Here is a 6000-nt window from a genome sequence, read left to right on the forward strand (position 1 = left end):
TCAGCATATGATCAAGTCATAGATTCTTAAACCCAAAGAAACATATACATCATAACTCAGTGGTTTCTAAGCCTGGCTCATCAGCAGAATGTCTTGGAGAATGTTTCTAAAATATGTTTTCTTGTCCCCCTGCCCATTCTGATTTATCAGAACTGGGGATGGGGTGGGGGTGGGGCTATAAACTTACATTTTGAAAAGCTGTCTTTGAATTTCTGATGATCAATCAGTTTCAGAACCACTAATCAAGGCAGGTTCCCAGGGCCAGATTCCCTTTGAATATCATCTTTGGCAAGTGGTTTTGCAAAAAATAAGAATACCTCTAGCCATGGGGAACTCACTATTTTTAACAAGTGGCCTCAGTAAAGACAGTTTTTCCTAATGGTGAGTTGAAAGGCATTTCTGCCATAAAAGTCTCTACCTGTAGGTCTCAATCATGACTTTCAGAGCAACACAGGAAAAAGTTATTCTTTCTTCCCCATGACAACCCATCAAACAGGATCTCCCTTATTATTTCTAGACCTTCCATCTGGTTGTCCTCTCTGAATTTGGTTGAGTGAGTTTATAGAGAGTTGATTATGTGCTAAGGGTCTTTATGGAGTAGATATCTCCCCAGTGTTAGAGTGAGAATACTGTGGGCTGGTTCCTGCAGCTAATAAGTAGCTAAATTTACTTTTTAAAAAACTTTTTATTTTAAAATACATTCAAACTTACAGGACATAACAAGAATAATGCAAACCTCTTTCAGAGAACTCCAGCATACCTGTTAACCTTCCAGATACCTAGATCCACCAATTTTAACATTTTGCCACATTTGTCATCTCTTTCTATCCATCTACCTGTCTGTCTGTCTGTCTATCTATCGTCTATCTATCCGCCTGCCTATCTATTTATGGATCATTTTCATAATAACCTAATGAGTATGTGTCTTTGTTTATTTTGACCTTGTGGGCAAGTAAACTGTGCATTTTTTGTTTCTTTTTAATAAATTTCTGTCGGCCCAGGTTTACTCATTTTATGGACTTGCAAATGGGTTTCTTTATCTTAAAAGACAGAAATTATGCCTATTATTTTTCTTGCTAGTTGTAATCTGTTATTCCAACTTATAGAGAACATTTAGAACCCCAATTTGATCACGCATTAACTTATCCAGTTCAGTGACACTCTCAGATTCTAATAGGTAGGTATGATGTCTCTCTTTATCCAAATCATCGGTGAAAATTTTCTTGAAGTTAGAACCAAGGACAGAGTCTTCGGAGCACCAGTAAGGGTATTAATCAATTCATGAATAGTCCTGGGCTACAATTATTCAACCTAATGTGAACATAGCTAATTAGTACCATTCAGTCTTGTTTATAAGGACAAACACTTTTCTATCTTCAAGATATAACACATCCACAGTATTTTCCTGGTTAATTAATCTAGTAAGCCTATTCAAAATGAGAAGTATTCAATTTTATTCTCAGCAAACCTATATGAGTTCCCAGGTATCATCACTTTTCCCCCCTCAGGATTCATAAAACATCCCTTTAATTGTCTATTAGAGAATTTTGCTGGAGCTTGTTATCAAATTCACTTTTTTTCTTAGACTCTGAGGAGCTCAGTAAGGGGCAGGGTTCAGGTTGCGATGCGTCCCTGGGGAGCATGGAGTGGCAGGCAGGGTGAATGCTGAATGAAGGCAGCTGAATGGTGAGGCAGGTAGGTTGGTCAAGTGCTCAGTTGGCAAGAATACATAAGGGGCAGGGAAAGAACAAGAATGGAAGAAGGCAAATGTTCCTTTCTAGAGCCAACCAGCTGGGCAAGGAAAGGCTGGAGGCAGGATATGAGGCTGATGTTTGATTGATAAACTGGGGTAGAAATCAAGAAAGCACAGGCTCAGGGAGGTGAGACCGAAGTCATTTAAGAGTCAGGATTGGTCTCTGAGAACTGAGCTTCCTCACTGGGGCTTATGCTGAGACTAACTGCATTCCCTGTGCCAATCAATAGCACTGTTAACTATCCAATCATCCATCCCAGAAATCTGTATATCCTCCTACATTCTCCCTGTTCCCTCAGCCTCCCATAACCAGGTTAATTATTAAGCCCTATCGTTTCTTCCTTATTGGAAACACAAACTTGATCATATTTCTCCCCTGCTTAAAAAGCCTTCTGTGGTTTTTCTGTTACCTTCAAAATCAAATCAAATCCTTTAACATGGAATACCTGCCCCTCCCTGGAGGATGCTTTACTTCTCATTCCCTCTTGCTTCATCCCACACTTCTCAGGTTCTGGTGTTCTATATTTTGGTCGGGTTCTATTGTAGATACTGTATTTTTTATTTTGAATGTGCTGCTTCTGCTACTAGAAGCATCTTCCCTCACCTCCCCATTCAGCTGGTGATGGTCTCCCCTGTCCCCACAACCTGCTCCCTCCTTCCCATTTTGAGTGCCCTTCTCTTATTTATTTAGTAAGACTTAATCGCATTATATTTTATATAATATAAAAATAAAAATTTGATTTACTTGCATGTGTCCCATTGTGCCAGTTTGAAGGTATTGTGTACCCCAGAAAAAACCATGCTTTAATCCTGATCCAATCTTGTGGGAACAACCGTCATCTTTTAATCCTGATTCAATACTGCAGGTTAGAAACTTTTGATTAGATTATCTCAATGGAGATGTGCCAGGCCCAATTGTGGGTGTGACCTTTTGATTAGATGGAGATGTGATTCCACCCATTCCAGGAAACATTTTGGAGAGAGTCAGAAATGACAGAGCTGACAGAAACTTCAGAGCAGAGCTGATACAGATGCCAACACTTGGAGAACAGAGACATGGATGTTTGGAGATGCTGGGAGCTCAGCAGACATGTCCATGAGATGTTAAGCAAGCCAGAACCTGGAGAGAGCCAAGGGAAGCCAAGAGATGAAAGCCAGCCCCGGAGAAGCAAAGTGAGGAACCCCCACAGGAACAGAGGCTGAAAGCAATGGAGCCCAGGAACAAGGGACCAGCAGATGCCAGCATGTGACTACCCAACTGACAGAGGTGTTCCCAACCCATCGGCCTTCCTTGAATTAAGGTATCTTTCCCTCGATGCCTTAGTTTGGACAATTGTATAAGCTAGAACTGTAAACTTGCACTTTTTAAAATTCCCCTTTTTTAAAGCTGTTCTAGTTGTGGTAGATCTCATTCTGGCAGCCTGCAAACCAGAACACCTATCTAGATTGGGAGCTCCTTGAGGGCCAGAAAATATACTGGGCAACCTAGAGCTCAGTTAGCCACACTGCTTGGCACATAGAGGTGAAAAATATTTATGTTTATATATAACAAATAAAAATATTGTTGAATTCAGTCATTCTTCCATTCATATATTCAATATTAATTAGAGAACAGCCCCCTTTTAAAGTGGGTAGTCCTTTCTTAAAGGACCTCTATCTTGACCCTATCTATGCATCATGGTACTAATTGGTGACAAAAGGGCATTATTATTTGTAAGTTGTTTATGTAGGAGGCATATACTAGGTCAGATCTCCTAGTTTTCAGGTCCTAAAGCTGGTATATCTGGAATATTTAATAATCTTAGTTAGGACTGAGGCAGCCTGGTGGTTGTAATTGTGACATGGCATCAAGCTTGGTGGACGGGAGGAGGGGTGATGAAGAAGAGGATGAATTTTGGCTCCAGCTCACAGGAATTGATGAATTAGACTTTCGGGAAAAAGACTAGTAAGTGTTATTCATTTTCTCTGATTACTGGATATATAGAAGAATGGGGTAAAATGGAGGACTTCTGCTTATATTTATACTAGATACCTGACATGGAGGGGCTCTCCAGGGAGGCAATTTGTTCACCTGAATCTCACAGGCACAACTGATCTGGTGAAAATTATATATTAGTTGGCCTGTCATCTGGATGTTTATACTGATAGTTATTCCTATCATGATGGCTTTAAGAACTATGGGGACTGGCAGGAACTGGGGTAAATGTAGCAGAACAAATGGGTGTTACAGGGAAATTTTAGCTGTAAGGAGCAGTGACAGCTTAGTGATGGTGGTTGGCAACAGAACAGAGGATATGTCATCTTTTACTTTTTACTTTGCAAAAATTGAGGTCTAAATTGGGGTTTCAGTAGTGAAGTAACCAATTTTGGAGGATTCATAAAAGTAAAATGCATTTCATGCAACCATCTGGGCGCTTGTAGTCACTGTGGGTGTCTTGTTGTTCTAATAGAAAATGAGTTCAGGATAACACCTGTTGCACCCATACCCCAGAGTTCTTGGGCATTTGGCAGAGACTGAACAAAGAGTTGAGTCAGGGGCACTTCTTGGATTGGCCCATGTTTTGTTGCATTTCTTTCTAGATCTGCTAGAAGTTGCAATACACAAAATGTAATGGCAGGAACAAACTAAGAGATGAGACACGACCACCACATCTGGGTGTATAGGGTTAGATACAACATGTTCCTGTAGTTAGCAGGGTGCCAAATAATGGGTATGAACTGTGCCTTTTGCTGCTGCTCTCTGTTGAGAGATGCAAAGATCAGCAAGACTGAGTTGTGGCATGTTTCTGGGCACTCTTGCCTGTTACCTGGAGCTAGTCCTACTCCTGTGGGCCAGAACATAAAATCTGTGGATTGCAATGTTCTGGATACTGTGGGTGTAGAGGTTGAATCAGTAGGTTTGGTACTTTGTTGAGATCTCAGATGCTTGAGTGTGCAGGGATTTGTTCATGGTATGATGGAGTGCCTGATCCCTCCGACAGGATCAATAGGATCAAAACATGACCTTGATGGCCAAGTGCTCCTTTCCCCAGGTGTTCCAGTTTATGCCGTCCAGTATGGTAGCCACTGGTCACATGTAGCTGACGATCACTTAAAATGTATCTAATGTGCTACATGTGCTGTAAGTATAAAATACACACCAGATTTTGAAGATTTAGTACAAAAAAAAAAGAATGTAAAATATCTCACTATCTTTTATATTGACTACATATTGAAATGATATTATTTTTGATAGATTGAGTTAAATAAAATGTATTTTAAGAATTAATTTCTTCTTTTGGGGGTACTTTTAAAAATGTAGCTACTAGAATATTTAAAATTTTATATGTGGCTCATTTGTAGCACACATTATATTTCTGTTGGGTAGCCCTGGTCTTGATCTTGCTTTTCAAAATGTGGTCTGTAGATCAGCAGCATCAACATCAGCATATCACTTGGCAGAATGTTAGAAATGCAGAACCTCAGCCCTCCCCCCCCAAGCTTACCGTGTAAAAATTTGCATTTTAATAAATTCTCAAGTGATTCTTATGTTCATTAAAGTTTGAGAAGTGTTGGTCTAGAATTTTCTCTGTCTACCATGGTAGCCATTAGCTACCTGTCGCTCTTTATTTTTAAATTTAAATTAAACATAAACAAAAATTTTTTTTAGTTAGTTACTCAAACACAGTAGCTACATCTCAAGTGCTTTTTAGTCACAGTGCTTTTTAAACACATTGAATGGCTTTGATTCTAGAACATTGCCATCACCACAGAAAGTTCAGTTGGACAGTGCTAGTCTAAATCTCTTTGAAGTAGAATTTGTGGAAAATCGTGCCCCTGCATGATTACCAGGTTGGTAGTTTTTATACCAGGTGAGGGTAGGGGATGATTAATTGTGCTGATGAAGGGGTCTTTCTTTTCTAGAAAAGACTGCTGTGAATCAAAGCAGAGGTAAATAATTTCTTCAAAGATACAGTGGATAACTCCTGAAAGATGTAAATTTTTGGTAGCTGGCTTTTGTGGGAGGCTCCTGAAAATATAAAACCTGGGGTCTTGGAAGGGAGAAGGTGTGTTGGGGGCGGCTGATCCCTCTGAATGTCATGCTTGAAGTTGATGTGGCCCAGAAATTGATTGTTACCATGTAAAAAATAAAAAAGTACTTCTCCAGCTTTGCATTTAATTTTTCATGCTAGTTTGAAACTGTTATGTACCCCAGAAAAGCCATGCTCTTTTCCTAATCCAATCTTGTTGGGGCAGACCTATTGCTT

The sequence above is a fragment of the Tamandua tetradactyla genome, chromosome 1 (genome assembly GCF_023851605.1).
Source record: "Tamandua tetradactyla isolate mTamTet1 chromosome 1, mTamTet1.pri, whole genome shotgun sequence".
Classification (NCBI taxonomy): domain Eukaryota; kingdom Metazoa; phylum Chordata; class Mammalia; order Pilosa; family Myrmecophagidae; genus Tamandua; species Tamandua tetradactyla.